The sequence below is a fragment of the Perognathus longimembris genome, chromosome 19 (genome assembly GCF_023159225.1).
Source record: "Perognathus longimembris pacificus isolate PPM17 chromosome 19, ASM2315922v1, whole genome shotgun sequence".
Lineage (NCBI taxonomy): Eukaryota > Metazoa > Chordata > Mammalia > Rodentia > Heteromyidae > Perognathus > Perognathus longimembris.
In genome coordinates this window covers 35730836-35749773 of record NC_063179.1, presented here as the reverse complement: position 1 = coordinate 35749773, position 18938 = coordinate 35730836, and the positions used below count along the sequence as shown (strand labels likewise).

General features: G+C 37.2%; 1 protein-coding gene and 1 long non-coding RNA gene across 6 annotated transcripts in view; one reads left to right on the top strand and one right to left on the bottom strand.

The window, feature by feature from the left end:
- Pde4d (phosphodiesterase 4D) overlaps positions 1 to 18938 on the top strand; it is a 1139603-nt gene that overhangs the window by 784756 nt on the left and 335909 nt on the right. Inside the window, exon 1 of one of the 5 annotated variants that reach the window (XM_048368316.1) lies at positions 13603 to 13926. The exons of the other annotated variants lie outside the window; for them this stretch is intronic. The gene's annotated coding sequence lies outside the window, so the exon portion shown is untranslated. Of the gene's footprint in view, positions 1 to 13602; positions 13927 to 18938 lie in introns of those variants that run through there. 5 annotated transcript variants of the gene reach the window in all.
- LOC125367637 lies at positions 6273 to 18717 on the bottom strand. The gene is made up of 3 exons (XR_007214117.1): positions 18707 to 18717; positions 16531 to 16536; positions 6273 to 6463 (listed from the first exon to the last, which is right to left on the bottom strand). It is a non-coding gene; the product is annotated as an uncharacterized LOC125367637 (long non-coding RNA).

The following is an 18938-nucleotide window of genomic DNA, read 5'->3' as shown; positions in this document are numbered from 1 at the left end:
AACCTCTCTAGCTTGGGTTTGTCACTCAAGGCTGGCACTCTACCATTTGAATTATACTTCCACTTCTAGTTTATTAGACATAAGAGTCTCACGGACATTTTTTTTTAACCTGAGCCGGCTTTGAACCTTGATTCTCAGATCTCAGCCTCTTGAGTATATAGGCTTGCAGGTGTAAGCCACCAGCACCCAGCAAAAATGAATTCTTGCATGATGTCTCAGTTCAAATAACGGGATATTATTTTTATTCTAAGTGATCTGTGCTGTTATTTGTAACGTACATCCTCCCTAGAGCGAGATATTATCCAGTAAGGGATGAATGAAGGTAGAATATACACAAAATGAGGAAGTAGCCAGTTTCATTACACCAAATAATTAACATTGGTGTTTGTGTAGGTATATGGACTTTTGGGGAGAGATGGAGAGGAATTTGGCCTTGAAATCTCATTCTAGCTACCTTACATATAACTTGGAATCCTTTCTTTTTCTCAACTGGGAGTGAAGCACTTAGACCACATCCTATAAACTCCTCTTTCCTCCAAGATGAATGTTTTTTCTTGAAATCTGCCTAATGTTTGTTTTCATTTCTATCGTGCTTTGTAAAGGCAAGTGATGTTCTCCAGATAAAGGCTAAAGAAAAAATAAACACACCTTTTCTTAGGATAACAGTTGAGAAAAAGCAAGAATTTTAAGACATGGCTTGACAGAAGAAAAAAAAAAAGAAGAAATGTATAAAATCAAATCTATATGAATCCAGGTAATTTCACTTATAATCACAGATATTTTACTGATATCCAATCCCTTATTGGAAAGTTTCCTTCAAGCTGCTATTCCATATTAGACAGCTGAGGCCATGTTTAACCTTCTAAAGACAGAGCTCTAAAAATCAGGGGCTTCATTCAAAAACTTCAGAATCTAGACTGAGAAGCTGGGACTCGCCTAGCATTCCCTGAAGACCCATTTCTTAAGTTTACTTTTCTGTCTTAGAACATGTCCTCTGACGATTCTGAACAGTAAGCTAGAATCAAGCAGCCACGTAGATCACCGAAACTCTAATACACTACTCAAAGAACATCCATGTATTTTCCGGCTGTGGGACGATGTTGTCACAACATGAATAGTAACGTATTTCCTATGTTATGAGGAAGTATTAACTCCCTTTCCATCTTTTCTTGCACTTATTAACTCCTTTTCCTTCCTAACCTTACTAAAAAGGAACACATTTTCTCACGCGACATGATCACAAAATTTGACTACTTTTTGTGCAATTTATCTTTTCTAGATCTTCAAAGTTGTTGTTTTTTGGGGGGGAGGGTATTTAAGGAGGTTTTTTTTTTTTTATTTTTTAAATCCTAGGGCTTGAACTCAGTGCCTTGCACTCTTGTTCAGCTTGCTTACTCCTAGCTAGCACTTTACCATTTAAGTCATGCCTCAAACTCAGTCTTGTGCCAGTTATATTGGAGATGCTAGTTCACAAACTTTTCTTCTCTGGCTACCTTTGAACCTTAATCCTCTAGGACTCAGCCTCTTGAGTAGCTAGGATTATAGTCTTAAGAAGCTAGCACCCACTTTAATATATTTTTTGTCTTAACAGCAATAGTTGTTCATAGTGTAAAGCTCTGAATATAGCAAAATTGTAATACTAAATATCCCCTACTCAAAAACTTCAACATCCACTCTGTGTAATCATGGAGGTAAAATAATAGTAGAGAATCACTTATTGTGAGTATATTATTTTTAGAGAGAAATTAGAAATAGGTGTTTTTCTTTTTTTATATTAGTTTGGGAAACTTACATATCCAAGATTTTAGAGAGCCATCTTGTGGGCAGGTGAATTCCTCACTGAAAAGAAAAGTCTTAGATAATATGATTCTCTTTGTGTTCCTGCTGTGGAACAGAAAAGGATTATTAAAAATTTATACAATTAATCACATTTAAATTAGTATGTGTAAGTTAATGTCAGTCTTTATAATATCTCTTTCTTTTTCATTTCAGTAATGAGTGAGGCTTGAACATTAGGCCTGGGCACTGTCCCTGAGAATTGTTTCCCAAGGCTAGTGCTCTACCATTTGAGCCACTTCTGGCTTTTTGAGTAGTTCATTGAGATAAGAGTATCGTGGACTTTCTTGCTTGGGCTGGCTTTAAACCATTATCCCGAGATGTCAGCCTCCTGTGTAGCTAAGATTATAAATGTGAACCACCGGTGCCTGGCTATAATGTCTTCTTAATCTCTTGAATATCTAAAATCAAAGATAGAAAATAAAGTATTAAGTATAAAAATGATTTATAACACCTTTCATGACAAATCTAACAGCATTGTTAGTACAAAGAAAGCAAGCACTTAAAGGTGTCCTCTTCAAATGATGTTCGGCAACTGACATATTGAATTAAAACTACTTTGTAAAATTATTTTGAGATTATATATAATATATGCATATATTATATAATAATGATCTTTGGAGAGGAATCTCCGTGGCTGGTTTAACTGGTTAGATCTATAGTTCTGTTTCTTTGAAAAATACAAACAGAGAAAGATTAAATTTGAAAAGTATACTGTACACATGTGTGAAATTAGCACAATATAATTTTATTTCTACTATTAATATATGTTAATAAAAAACATCAGGAAGAAAAATGCAAATATATACAACGTTGCATATCCTGTAGTTGACCCATGAGTCTGTCCATAGGGTCATATTTTAAGTCCCTACATTTTACCTCATATACAGTGACAGTCTAAAGGATAAAAGTTTAGGATAAAAGTTCAGATTTGATCTCATTGTTCCTTCATCCTTAAGGTCTTTTGCTCACACAATTTCTTGAAATAAAAATACAGAAATAAAATTGTGTTAAAATATTTTTGCTATAATGTTTGAGTTTTCATGTTGAACGGTGCTCAGGGCTGGGAATGTGGCTTAGCAGTACCTTTTATGCATGAAGCCCTGGATTCGGTTCCTCAGCACCGCATAAACAGAAAAGGCCAAAAGTGGCGCTGTAGCTCAAATGGCAGAGTGCTAGCCTTAAGCCCAAAGAAGCCAGGGACAGTGCCTAGGCCCTGAGTTCAAGCCCCAGTGCTGACAAAAGAAAGAAAGAAAGAAAGAAAGAAAGAAAGAAAGAAAGAAAGAAAGAAAGAAAGAAAGAAAGAAAGAAAGAAAGAAAGAAAGAAAGAGGGAGTTGAATTTCCTTTTTTTTCTGTTCTTTTTTCATCTATGTTTTGGTCAATATGAGAAATGTTTATTTAGAGTCTTGGCTTCTTAACAGGTAACATCATGTATATTTGTCATGTATAACATAATTTTTTGAAGAATATATAAATAAGTATATATAAAGTAGTATAAATATATAATATAATGTATATATAGAATATATACATTATATTTAAATCTGGGTGCTTAACATCTTCTTTTTTTTTTTTTTTTTTGCCAGTCCTTGGTCTTGGACTCAGGGCCTGAGCACTGTCCCTGGCTTCTTCCCGCTCAAGGCTAGCACTCTGCCACTTGAGCCACAGCGCCACTTCTGGCCATTTTCTGTATATGTGGTGCTGGGGAATCGAACCCAGGGCCTCATGTATATGAGGCAGGCACTCTTGCCACTAGGCCATATCCCCAGCCCCGCTTAACATCTTCTTTAACCCACATTTATTATTTTTGTGATGAGGACACTTAACATTTACTGTCTTTGTATATTTTGAATATAGTATATTGGGGGGGTCATTCTTTTTTTCTTGAGTCATAGTAGTCCAGGCTAATATAAGAATTTACTGTTTTCTTGCTTCATCTTTCTGAGTGCAGGGATTATATATGTATAAGACCATACCTGGAATAAAAACACAGTGTATTATCATCAGCTACAATCACTATGCTATAAAGTCAGTCTCTAGGACTTAGTTCTCCTAAGTATATATATTTTTATTAGCTCTCAGATCCATCCCCTACCACAGCTTCCCTGGCCTCTAGTAACCACCCTTCAACCTTCAAGGAGAGTTACCTTATTAGACTCTGTGCGAGTGAGATCATTTGCTCATTTTTATTAGAATTATTTCATACTATACACTTATTTTATACTATTAAGTTGTGTTCTTTAAACAACATGGATGAACTGGTGGTCATTAAGTTAAGTAGAATAAGACAGACATAGAAAGACATAGCAAGACAAATATAATGGCTTATATGTGGAATCTTTAAAAAGTCAAAATTCATAATTACAGAAAGTAAAATGATCATTACCAGAGGCCAGAGGATGACAGGGATGGCGGTCAAAGGACACCTAATTTCAGTTAGGGAAAGGGAATAAGTTCATGGGATCTATAATGTAAGGTGACTATGACTAATAAAATACTAACACTTGAAATTTGCTTTTACAGGTCTTAAGTACTCTCAGCACAAAATTGTAATTATGTGGAATAATAGGGATTTTTGTTTTGTATTATAATATAACTGTGTTGTCATTGCTAATCAGTTTGATTTAGTCATTCCCCAGCATATACATGAATCAAAACATCATGTTAAACATCATAAAGAGATGCAACTTTTGTCAATTTATGTATTTTGTTAGCCAGGCCCTGGTAGTTCATACTTGTAATCCTAGCTACTCAAGAGGCTGAGACCTGAGGATTATCATTTAAAGCCAACACTCACAGAGAAGTCCAGAGACTTAAATCCAGTTAACCAGCAAAAAGCCAGAAGTGTTATAGTGCCAGCCTTGAGCCAAAAAACAAAACAAAAACTCACAAGGCTCTAAATTCAAGTTCTAGTTTCGGCACCTCCACCCCCACCCCCTACCCCCGCCCCCCCCCCACAATATATTTAGAATTATTTCACCACCTTGGGAAAGTGAACTCATAGTATGAAGCTGATGTGTCCAGGCAGAGTCCTTACCCTGAGTAAGTAAATATTGTCAAACTGCCAGCTCTGTTTCCTTCTCCTTTTTCAATCTGAAACCAAGTTCTTCATAAAAATGGCATTGCTTGATCCTTTAATATCTAGTATTTTTGATCTTCATTATCTCCTCCTCCTCCTCCTCCTCCTCCTCCTCCTCCTCCTCCTCCTCCTCCTCCTCCTCCCCCCCTCCTCTTCCCCCCTCCTCCCCCCTCCTCCTTCTCCTCCTTTGTTGATGCTGGTCTTGGTACTTGAACTCAAAGCTTGGGTACTGTCCCTGAGCTTTTTTTGTGCTCAAGGTCAGTGAACTTGAGCCACAGTCTCACCTCTGGCTTTTTTTGGTGGTTAATTGAAAATAAGAGTCTCACAGACATCTCTGCCCTGGCTGGCTTTAAACTGTGATACTCAGATACCTTCCGAGTACTAGAATTACAAGCATGAGCCACCAGTGCCCAGTCCATTTCTTATTATTAAAAATACTAGTAGCCCAAGTCAGTAATTCCCAGGACAAGTTCTGGAACAAGTTATTTCAATATAATATATATGTTACATGAAAACTTATTCCATGATCAAATAAGTTAAAATATGCAGAATTCAACTGACTGTGACTGAGATTCACAGAATGAATCATTAATCAAACTAAATAAATATTTTAAATCTCTTGGAACAAATATTATATACAGCATATCCTGAATATTATTAAACATGAAGTTTTCTGTCGATTTTCAAAATAATGGATGAAGTTGGTTCTCCACAGAGAATATTCAGGCATATGCTGAACTAGGCATACAAAGATAGATGTAACAATATATGCAGATTGCTAGAACAACCTTCACGATTGTGAGAAAATGTCTTCTACTGTAGAATATTCTGGGAGAGGAAACGTTTTACATTAAATGATCGTAACTCAAATATTGTGATGACTTTTAATTTAGCAGGCAATTTGATATAATGGAGAGCACATTCTCACCTGACAGTGGGTTCAGTATAATCAGGCTGCTCTTCAAGTGATTAGCAATTCATTTTTCCTCTCCAGCTAAGGTAAAGGAAACCTTGTAGGAGTTACAGAGCACTGTGGTTAGAGTAAAACTCCATTTACCATGGTTTGTGAAGCAACTTCTGAATCAAATTCTAGGAAATGCTTTACTGTGGTATTCTTCATGTTTTGGAAAACAATTCAGTCCCCTTCAGATTCCTACAGTAGTTGCATAAAAGACCTGTGATTGGAAAACATTTTTATTTAAAATCATCAAGCCAAAGCTGGGCATTAGTGGCTCCTGACTGTAATCCTAGCTACTCTGGAGAATGAGAGCTGAGGATTCTGGTTTGAAATTAACTGGGGCAGAAAAGTCCTTGACACTCTTATGTCCAATAAACTTGCAACCAGTCAGAAGCTGAGCTGTGGTTCAAGTGGTAGAACACCAACCTTGAGCAAAAACTCGGTTAGTTACAATGCTCAAGCTCTGAGTTCAAGCCAGGAGATCAGGGAAAACAAATCACACTAATTATCAATCACACTAATCACCAATTATTTGACTCTCAAGTCATTAATTTGTAAATGTTTTTATTGTTGTTGTTATTCATCTGGACTCAATATCTCAACCGTGATTATTCCTTATGATAGTTTTGGAAATGTACATAGGGTTTTTTTTTTCTGTTCTTCATAGATAAATTTATTTTTACTCATACAAAGTAGTATTTGCACAACTACCAAGAAAAATGTATGTTTTTATTTAATTGTCGTGGATGTATCATCTTTCATTAGAAAAAAAATGCAAGGATTTGAAAAGAGGGGAATAGGAATAGAAGCAACGCTGTCTAGCCCCAGGCAACCTCCATTCCCACTCCTAGTATCCACCTCAGAAAAGGCCTATTTTCTAGAGAAATGTTATTACAGATGCTTGAAACTCTGAAAGAATGGGTATGTCCTAGAGGTTGGGACTGAATGGAAGAAAAAAGGGAGGCCTGTGTTGCAGGATTGGTTCCCTGGGAAGCAGCTTCTGAAAAAAAAAAAGATGGATGGCACCTTGTTTATGGAGAAATACTGCCTGATCAAAAGGAGAAAAGGAAGATTAAAGGCTCACTGGACTCTTCTTCTGGCCCCATGGAGGCTTCTAAAACTGAAAGGAAGGGCTTAGCCTTTGTACCATCCTCCCCCTTCCTGACCTCCCATCTACTAACCTTTGCCTGTGGCTGGTTCTTTGTGGGGGTGGGGAGTTGGTCGTGAGCAAGAGCAGTGTGCCCTCTACTGGAAAAATACACACTTTATTTCAGCACTCAATATTCCTATAAATGCTGAAAACAGCTTTCTCTCCTTTTCTATCTCCCAGTCCTCCCTTCTTCCTCGCCCCTTCACATACATGAAAGCAACCAAATTATTCTCCTACAAGCTGATAAGGAGTTAAATTCTAACATTTCTGTCGGTTTCATGGGAACTGCTTGGTTCCTCATTCAATCACCAAGTGGCAATTAGCTCAGCCATGTTGTCTGTGCTTCATATCAAAGGTGAATGCCACACAGAGTAGTATCTAAAATTTAAGGAGAATGAACACCATGAAAGAGACTCATGCAAACAAATAGAAAAAAAAAAGAATCTGAAAGAAATAGAGACAGTGTAGGGGAAATTTTAAAAAATGAATATCTAAAAAGTTAATCAAGGACCAATCAAGTAGTAGTAGTCTTAGAACAAAAAGAGAAGATATTTTAGCCAAGAATATACACAGAATGCTCTGAAAAAGATAAAAACAAACTATAAGAAAATCTTCTTGGAAGTGAAAAAGTATCTATTACCAAAATGGAGTGCTGATTTTACAAAGGAAGATTTACAAATCAGAATGGAAAGGTAAAATAATAAAATAGGAAGAGAAAATAATCAGAAAGGAAAGTGAGCTAAGAGAAGTGACATCTTACTATAATCCAAAAGGAGGACTGGTTGAAAAAATAAAAAGGAGAAAGGCTTTATTTCAATTAAAAGCAAAAACACATTGAGTACTCAGTAACAAGACCAATGTTCAAGAAATACAACCTTTAGAATATACAGATCTTAAGCCCTTCCAAAGAAAGAAAAGGGGGTGGGGGAGAAGAAATATAACGTTAAAAAGAATGGGAATCAAATTGATGTCAAACCAGTAAACAGCCTCAAATGCTGAAATAATATGGGGCCATGACTTCAATATTGTGGAGGAGATTTGTTTTCAGAGTAGAAATCTATTGCAATCCAAATCATCCAGTATCATGAAGACAAAGCTACTCACGCTATGACCCACCAGGAACAGGAAGGGATTAAGAATAAGACACAGGGCCCAGACACAGGAGTCAAAGAGAAGGCGTAGGATGTCACATCTCTATGAAACCTAGAAAGTTAATAGTCCTGAAGTACAGGTAGAAGCAGAAGAGAAGAAGATGCGGAGGAAGCAGTTTGGGAGGAGAAAACAGAATTAATAGGCTATCAAGTTTAATCATCTGAAGGGAGTAGCAAATAAGAGCTTCCATTTGGAGAAATACACTAGACAATTATTAACTAAAAAGCCACATTACATGTATAGTATTAAAGTTGGTACAATAATATATATGTATATATATATATAGTGATAATATGTAAACAGTGAAATTTAAGTAAATATCTTTTTGTTTTGTTTTTTGCCAGTCCTGGAGCTTGAACTCAGGGCCTGAGTCCCTGGCTTCTTTTTGCTCAAGGCTAGCACTTCCCACTTTTTCTAAATATGTGGTGCTGAGGAATCAAACCCAGGGCTTCATGTATACAAGGCGAACACTTTACCACTAGGCCATATTCCCAGCTCCAAAATTTAAGTAAATATCTTGATACAATTCAGTGAAAGAAGGGAGGGGGTGAGAACCAAGAAATTGAAGTTTCATTTTGGCAAAGTAGCAGGATACAAAATCAATCCACAAAAGTCAGCAGCTTTTCTGGACACCAGCAATGTAAAAGCAGAAAAGGAAATTATGGAAACAATTCCATTTACAGTAGCCAAAAATAAAATAAAATACCGAAGGATCAACCTAACCAAGGATGTGACGGACCTATTTAATGAGAACTACAAAAATCTAATAAAGGAAATCAAAGAAGACACAAGGAGATGGAAAGACCTCCCATGTTCATGGGTAGGCAGAACCAATATAGTGAAAATGGCCATATTGCCCAAATTGTTATACAAATTCAATACAATCCCTATCAAAATCCCAGTCATATTCTTCACTGAAATAGAGAAAGCAATCCATAAATTCATCTGGAACAGCAAAAGACCTAGATTAGCCAAAGCAATTCTAGGCAAAAAAAAGCAGTGCAGGAGGTATCACAATACCAGACTTCAAGCTCTACTATAGGGCCATCATAACAAAAATAGCCTGGTATTGGTATAAAAACAGACCGGAAGACCAATGGATCAGAATTGAAGATCCAGAAATAAAACTGCACTCTTACAGTCAGCTGATATTCGACAAAGGAGCTAAAGACATCCAATAGAAAAAACATGGCCTCTTCAACTACTGGTGCTGGGAGAACTGGGCAGCCATATGCAGAAAACTCAAAGTAGACCCAAGCCCATCACCATGCACCAAAATCAACTCAAAATGGATCATGGACCTCAATATCAGACCTGAATCCTTGAAACTACTGAAGGACAGAGTAGGAAAGACACTAGAACTTATAGGCACAGGAAGGAACTTCCTGAATATAGTTCCAGGGGCACAACAGATAGGGGAGAGACTTGACAAATGGGACTACTACAAAATAAAAAGTTTCTGCACAGCTAAGGACATAGCCACCAGGCTGGGGATATGGCCTAGTGGCAAGAGTGCTTGCCTTGTATACATGAGGCCCTGGGTTCGATTCCCCAGCACCACATATACAGAAAACGGCCAGAAGTGGTGCTGTGGCTAAAGTGGCAGAGTGCTAGCCTTGAGCAAAAAGAAACCAGGGACAGTGCTCAGGCCCTGAGTTCAAGGCCCAGGACTGGCCCAAAAATAAATAAATAAATAAAATAAGGACATAGCCACCAAAATAGAAAGACAGCCAACCATATGGGAAAGGATCTTTACCAGCACAGCAACAGACAAAGGCCTAATATCTGTCATCTACAGAGAATTCAAAAAACTAAGCCCCTCCAAGCCCAATAAACCAATTAGGAAATGGGCAAAGGAGCTAAAGAGAGACTTCACAAGAGAAGACATAAAAATGGCAAAGAAACATATGAGGAAATGTTCAACATCCCTGGCAGTAAAGGAAATGCAAATAAAAACAACCCTGAGATACCACCTCACCCCAGTTAGAATGGCCTATACTCTGAACTCAGGCAACAACAAATGCTGGAGGGGGTGCGGCGAAAGAGGAACCCTTCTCCATTGTTGGTGGGAGTGCAAATTAGTACAACCACTTTGGAGAACAGTATGGAGGTTTCTCAAAAAGCTCAATATAGACCTACCCTATGACCCAGCCATACCACTTCTAGGCATCTATCCTGGACAACAGGTCCCAAGATAGCAAAAAGACATTTGTACTTCCATGTTTATCGCGGCACAATTCACAATAGCCAAAATATGGAAACAACCCAGATGCCCCTCCACAGATGAATGGATCCAAAAAATATGGTACCTATACACAATGGAATACTACATAGCGATTAGGAATGGTGAAATATTGTTATTCGCAGGGAAATGGTCAGAACTTGAACAAATAATGTTGAGCGAGACAAGCCTAGAACACAGAAAACAAAGGGGCATGATCTCCCTGATATATGACTGTTAACAAAGGGAGACGGAGAGACAGTAGAGACCAGGTCTGTGAAACCAAAAACTGCTTGTCAAATGGTATTTCCCACAGGATTGGGTCAGCAACCCAACAGTATGTAACTAACACCAAACAACAACTCAACATATAAAGGTCAAAAATTGACCTCTTAGTGGAATACAACAGCTCAAAAGCTATGTATGTACGTCCTTATAAGACTGCTGTCATCATATTGTCTAATGTCGACATTACATTTAAAGTCCTAGGCGAATTTTCTTTGGCCTAGGCCACGTGGCTACTGTATATGTTCTTGGTACATTGTGTATTGTATATATGTCTGCCTGACCTAGGGAAGGGAAAGAAAAACAGGGTGTAAGATATCACAAGAAATGTACACACTGCCCTACTATGTAACTGTACCCTTTTTGCACAACACCTCATCAAAAAATTTTTGTTTAATTAATAAATAAATTTTTTAAAAAAAGAAATTGAAGTTTTATTACAATAAGCACTGAATAGATGATGCTAACAGTGTCAAAAAATAAGAAAAAGTAAAGGCATCTCAATCTGAATTATATAGGTAAGTGCCAGCAGAACCAATGTAATTTGAGAAAGAATATTCAAAATGGGTCCATATAAGACCAAAGTGCTTATCTAGTATGGATGAATGAAAGCCCCGAGTCCAATCCCCAATACTGCAAAAAGAAATCAGTACAGATACACCAATATAATATGTTTCATATGTTTTTTTTAAAGAAAGAACAAGATTTTTATATGTAGTTATCATTTCTGTTAGTCATGATGGGTGATTTAAGTTGCCTTCACAATCTCTAGTTTTCGTATGCGTGAAGGCTCTCGTGCCCCGGGGAAGAAATAGCTTGGATTCCAAGCTTTGTACTAGCCTCACTGCTACTAAGACAATTCAGCCAGCAGCTCCCAATAACCACCACAATTTCTTTCGTGAAAATGAAAAGCAAACTGATTTGCTTCCTGCTAAAAGTCAAGTGTACTTACTATCACGAATACATGAGTATTTGTATAGTAAACATAGAAATAGAAGATGGAAATAAGTCAGTTTTTAAAAGAAATGTGCTCATAATTTATATGTTTTACCTATAGTCTTATATTTTGCTTTCCCGTGTGTATGTCCTTCAACCCTTAGGAATATGTTCTTTGAATGTTGTCTGTTTATATGACATTTTTGTAGGTCCTGGGTATTCAAATGGTAAAACAAACAAACAAACAAACAAAAACTAGCCAGAAATCCTAGGTTTGTGTAGCTTATACAGGGTAGTAGTTGTTGTATGTAGCTTATATTGAGGCAGAGAGACTCATGAACATAATAATAAAGAAATACATGTTAGAAGGCTTTAAGTACAAGGAGCTAAATCATCCAAAGAGAAGAGAGGTAAAAGAAGAAACAGGAAGTACACCATAGCCTTAGGCTAGACCATGGGAGCTGAGTTCCAGGAATAGTGAAAAGGTTGGAGCCAGTGAAGGAGACATGACCGGGCACTGGGATTCGCTCCCAGCTACAATTTATGTGGGAAAATAAATCACAGAAATTAGAAGATAACTAGTATTTGTATAAACCAACCTAATGAGGAAGGCAGGAAAATGTAGGACTTACTTATCCTTCCTATGTATTTTAAATTCTTTAAAGCTCTTTCTCATTTGTTTATTATTTCTTGTTATTTTCTTCAAATAGTTGTATGAATGGGATTGCCAATTAACAAAGCAGTGGCATCTTTATCAATGTCACCCTTTCAACATTCTCACTCCCTGCTGATCCACCCCTTCTCTTACTTTTCTTAATTTTGTAATATATATAATGAATTTTTGACTTTATTTTCTCTCTTGCCCTTCATTTGTCTACCCCTCTAGCCTTAATATCCCTTCCTGTTTTATGTACTATACCAAATATCGATCTCTCAACAAAGTATTTACATAAAACATAGCTCTAGTGCACAATAACCCAACAAGATAAGTGGAATGGAATATCCAACTTGTACACACTTTGTAGATGAGAATACTTTAAACTTAACGAGTATAAGATGACTTAAGTTATCAAGAATGTAATAGAACTGGAATTTTGTATGTGTGTGTGCCAATCCCGGGGGTTGAACTCAGGGCCTAGGCGCTGTCCCTGAACTTCACTTTACTAGTGTTCTACCACGTGAACCACAGCACCATTTCTGGCTTTTTCTGAGTAGTTCATTGGAAAGGAGAGTATCATGGACTTTCCTGCCCCGGGTTGGCTTCGAACCACTATCGTCCTATCTTAGCCTAGTGAGTAGATAAGATTATAGGTGTAAGCCACCAAAGCCCAGCTAGAACTGGAATTTTAACTCAACTCAATCTTTCTCTAAACTCTTCTGGTTTTTGATTGTCTGCATTTAATCCTCTCAAATCTAATTTGTAGATTTCTTGAGGTTAGAAAATATTTAAATATTTGGTCTAGCAACATTCCTGATAATAGATTATATTTGGAAGAGGACCTTATGCATAGTGAGGATATTAGCAAATATCACCAGCAGCCTGTTGACATCTACAAGAATTAAAATAGAGAGGCTGAGGATATGGCCTAGTGGCAAGAGTGCCTGCCTCGGATACACGAGGCCCTAGGTTCGATTCCCCAGCACCACATATACAGAAAATGGCCAGAAGTGGCACTGTGGCTCAAGTGGCAGAGTGCTGGCCTTGAGCAAAAAGGAAGCCACGGACAGTGCTCAGGCCCTGAGTCCAAGCCCCAGGACTGGCCAAAAAAAAAAAAAAAAAAAAAAAAAAAAGAATTAAAATAGAAAAAATAATACGCATAGTAGTATTGAGGAGTTAAATGTACAATTAAATGTATAATTCTGATGACAATTTTTCTGATTAATAAAAGATGGATATGAATTCTGATTTGTGACTTACTGTTCTTCTTTCTTCATTTTGCAGGTAAGTCTGGACTTTTTTTCTCTTATGGAATGGAGGTATGGTATTACTTTTCCCTGAATTTTCTTTTGTTTGCTTTTTGAAGGTGAAAAGAGGACATGTCACAACATGGTTTTTATTACAAATATTTGATAAGTAATATTGTTAGATTAAGTTATTGGATCCACAGGTTTTTAAGTATGTGGTTTACTAGTGTGAATCTGCGCAGTGTTTTTGTTTGAGCTTGTGTTTAAATGACTCTTGTTAGTACAAGGAAGAGAACTGTGTAAAGAGTGGGAAAAATGAGAAGCGTAAAGAATATGTACTCAACAAGCCACCATAAAGCCACCAGAAGACAAAACCCTTTGGATTCACTTACGTAATTCTTGTGTGCGCCTGTCCTGGGGCTAGAACTCAGGACCTTGGCACTGTCCCTGAGATTTTTTGCTCAAGGCTAGTGCTCTACCACTTGAGCCACAGCTCTACTTTGGGCTTTTTTGGTAGTTAATTGGAGATAAGAATCCCAGGAATTTTGCCCCATCTGCTTTTGAACTATGGTCCTCAGATCATTGTTTCTTAAGTAGTTGGGATTATAGGTGTGAGCCACTGACATCAGACTTGCTCATAATTCTTGGTCAGGAATTCTTGGCCAGGAATGTGTGGCTTAAGAAAAATGCCTTTTCCTGAGCAATATAATCAAGGAAAGGTTGTTTTTCTTTTGTTTGCCTAAGCCAGAGATTTTTGTGTTTTCTCCTATTATTGCATAACATTTCTGGTCAGACCAGAATGGTCAGTGTGTACATTTGAAAAAAAAAGAATGTGTACAACCATTTTCAAACAGAAATCAAACTTAAATTAGAGAGCAATAAAATAGATCTACCTCTTGGCAACCATATTTTTTAAATGCTCTTATGAATTCTATATCAACTATTTCAAATGAGAGATTCAATAAAACTTCTGGATACACAGAGAAGATAAAGATATCAAGAGTGTAAGAAGATGTGATGTTTGTGCTAAGAAAGTTGGATAGCCTCTCAAATAATCCACACAGGAACACAATGCCTTACTATTGTGTACTGTGCCTTCATTAATATAAAGGGGAAGTGAATTAGTAAGATTTGAATTAGGCACAAATTTAAATAAATTTCATATTAAATATGAATGGTATATTTTCATTATTCTAGAAAGACCATGTATGTGTGTAAAAATTGTTTGAAAAATTTGTTATTAATATATAAAAAAATGAAGGGTGATGGGGCATTAATCAATTACTAACCTAAGTCCCAGCTAATCGATAATGGATGAGTGATACAGAGAAGATCTAGACTGTTCCCAAAGGTCTGTGTGTTTATGGCTTGATCTCTAGAGTGATGACATTGGGAGGTAATACCTTAAAGAGACAGAGAGACCAGTGGGGCATCTGTAGGTTATTGAACGTGCTCTTGAAGGATATAGTGTAGCCCTGGTCAATTTCTGTATATTTTTGCTGTCTGAAAATAAAGTAATTGACTTTATTCTATTATGAAATCCCATGATGGGCTGAACTCCAAAGCACAGAGCCCCCAGTCATAAGCTAGAACCTCCAAAGTGTATGCCTAAATAACCTTTGTACATAGACTATCTCAGTTATTTGTGAAAGTAATAGTAGGCTCACTAGCACAGTAAGTTAGTATGGAAAATGTTTAAAATCTTCGGTGCCGGTCTTAATGGGTGAAGAAATTTGTTCTCTTTATATTCTCTCTTGTATAATCATATCAATGTCAAAATCCAGGTGGAGTGGATATTGTATCACTGAGTAGATATTGCAAAAATCAAGGGCAGTAATATTAACACTGAGGAAAAAGTTCAAAGTTTATAGCTGAATTACGAAGCTAATTGGCTCATAACTATCTTCTTTTATCATGGCTGTTATGGAAAGGAACAGAATTAAAGACATCTTAAAATGCTATGTCCTTTAACATCAAATTCTCTGGCCAGTACAGCAGCTGGGTCTGTGAAATCCTAGGTGGTAAATTTTGTAGCCTTTTCAAGGAATAAAGTCTATGAATTAACTTTTCACCTCTGCTGCTGAATAACAAATGCTATCCACAGATTAAATGCTATGCATGAGCATGAAGTGCTCCAATAAATCTTTACTTTAAAAATAATAGCAACAGGTGGTATGTAAGGTAAGACTTCCTCTGTGGTGGCTACCATTTTACTCTAGCTCTCTTTGAAATGAAAGATTTTTGAGTAATCATTAAGATTTTGGGAATGATGTGTATCTTGGACACCTTAAGATACAGAAAAGTGCTTGATCTAAACAAGAGTGAAAGAAAGCGTTCAAGTGCAGTTTGGTTTTGATTTTGTTTTGAAGTTAAGATAGAAACTTCAATGAGGTTTTGATGACTTGAAACACTAGAGGGCACAAAAGGATATTTTAAAGTGGAAAACCTTTTGTACACAGAACACTACCATGATGAACGACAGCCTCCCTCTGAGTCATGTGACCTCAGTGGGCATAATTTGTCTGAAATGACAGCCTGCAGCTTTCCTGGCCTCACTGGCCACAAGAACTTGAAGTGGTTGCCCGCCTCTGTGTTGCTGGAACAATAACCATATGTCTTGCTTTCCTCTTCTTAAAATTGCTTTTGGCCTTTCTATAAAACAGAGCTGAAACTAAATATATTATTTTTTGTCTAATCTTTTACAAAAATTATATATACATATATAATTTTTATGCTGAATTTTTTTCAGTTTCTCCCCCCGACCCTTCCCCCCTCCCCCGCTCCCCCGGCTGGGGCTTGGACTCAGGGCCTGGGCACTGTCCCTGGCTTCTTTTTGCTATGGGCTAGCACTCTATCACTTGAGCCACAGTGCCACTTTTGGCTTTTTCTATGAATATGTGGTGTTAAAGACTCGAACCCAGAGCTTCATGTATACGAAGCAAGTATGCTACCACTAGGCCATATTCCCAGCCCCCTTTTTTCAGGGTTTTGTCCTAGAAAAATAAACATCCATCTTTAAAAGCACTCCTATACTAATGCTACACATAGGTATTTGGATCACAGAAGTAATTAGATACACTAAAGCAATGCATGCTCAAAGATATTTACCAAAAGGGGGAAGGTAGGAGAAAAAGGAAGGAGGAGGTAAAATGTCTGATAAGAAATGTACTCACTGCCTTACTATGTAATTGTAACCTCTCTGTACATTACTTTGACAATAAAAAAAATGAAAGAAAAAAGATATTTACCAGGGGCTGGGGATATGGCCTAGTGGCAAGAGCGCTTGCCTCTTATACTTGAAACCCTGGGTTCGATTCCCCAGCACCACATATACAGAAAATGGCCAGAAGTGGCGCTGTGACTCAAGTGGCAGAGTGCTAGCCTTGAGCAAAAAGAAGCCAGGGATAGTGCTCAAGCCCTGAGTCCAAGGCCCAGGACTGGCAAAAAAAAAAAAAAAAAAAAGATATTTACCAAAATTATTTATAAGGCTGAGAACATAGATATAATGCAAGTCTTTGCATAAACTAATATTTAAATAAGTTTTGATATTAGATCAAACAAATTGAATTTTATCAACTGTTCCTATTTCTTAAATAATGGTAGATGGTAGGCTGTTTATATTAAAACAAACTGCAAAAAGCAGAATCCAAAAGTCAGGCTTTAGAATTTCAATTGAATATTAAAATTAGACCCATAAATATATGTACTGCTACATAAAAATAATGAAAATGAATGCATGTATTTGCACATAAAATTATGATAAGAAGCATGATATGTAAGTTATCTCAGGGTATCTTTTTTTATTCTTTTTTTGTTGTTGATTGTTGTTTTTTTTGCCAGTCCTGGGGCTTCATTCAGGGCAGGGACGCTGTCCCTGAGCCTCTGTGTTCAAGGCTAGTGCTCTACCACCTGAGCCACAGCACCACTTGCAGCTTTTTACGAGTTGTTTATTGGAGATAAGAGTCTTACAGACTTTTCTGTTCTGGCTGGCTTCAAAACATGACCTTCAGATCTCAGCATCCTGAGTAGCTAGGATTACAGGCTTGAGCCACCAATCCTGGGTTTCTATTCTTCCTTTTTTTTTTTTTTTCATTTTACTTTTCTCCATTTTAAAGACAACCTATCATGAGGCTGGAAATGTGGCTTGATAGTAGAGTGTTTGCCTAGCAGTCTATGAGGCCCTGGGTTCAATTCCTCAGTACCACATAAACAATAAGTAAATAAATAAAATTAAAAGAGAATTAAAAAAAACTATCATGGATACTCATGAATTATCATAGTCATAACAAACAAAATATTACTCAAATAGATAGTAGTTCAGCATTCTGACAATATTGTTTTGAATATGGCTAGTGCTGGTGAAAGTCAGCAGATTAGAAAAATCTTACTATTTTATGTATCACAACATGTATCAGGAAATCCTTTTAAATTAACCCTTGGTTTTTAGGCTGCCAGGCAGAGTGATTTGCCTCAGGTTCTACATGGTAGAATTTCCTTGGGTTATCCAGAAAGAGAGTACCAGGGGCCAAAGAAAGAAGGGAAAGGAAGCAAGGGCCTGCTTGGAAGACCTATGGGTGGAGCTGATATTTAACAAGTTACTTCCCTGTGTACTCCCTAATCAGTGACAGAGCAGATTACATCACACACACACACACACACACACACACACACACACCAGCGTTTATCCATTAGAGCTGCCCTCCACCCTTGCTTTTCCCTATATATGTTTATGAGTGGAGAGACACTAGAGACAAGAGATCTGTGGACTTAGCCATGAGCACTAAATTCCAGGAGCATGATCTGGCATGAAATAGGATGAAATCTCATGAATAATGTTGACCAAAATACCACAACAATGTGGCAGGAAGAAACACATTTGTGTCACTAGCTTCAGTTCAGCTTTACTTATGTCATGAGTGTGTGTGTGTGTGTGTGTGTGTGTGTGTGTGTGTGTGTGTGTGTGTGCTGGTACTGCTGCTTGAGTTGCAGGTCTTTAGTCCTCATTAGGCTTTCTCTTTTGCTCATGCCTGGTGAGCCACACCTCCACTTCCAGATTTCTTTCCCTAGCTATTTGGAGGTAAGGGTCTCAGGGCTTTGTTTGCCTCTGTTAACTCAAACCTTGATTTCCAGATCTCAGCTTTCTGAATATCTGGGATTATAAGTGTGAACTACTAGAACCCAACTTGTGATTCATTTTGTTGTTGTTGTTGTTGCTTGTCTGTTTTTTAACAGCCTAAATTATCTTCTAAATACCTAGAGCTATTTTAAACTTTTTATTTATGAATATAGCATAGATAAACACAGAAAGTTGGAGCTATAGGCAATACTTTTTAATTTATAGTATTTTTTAAAGCTGATTTCTTTTTTTTTTTTTGCCAGGTCTGGGGCTTGGACTCAAGGCCTGAGCACTGTCCC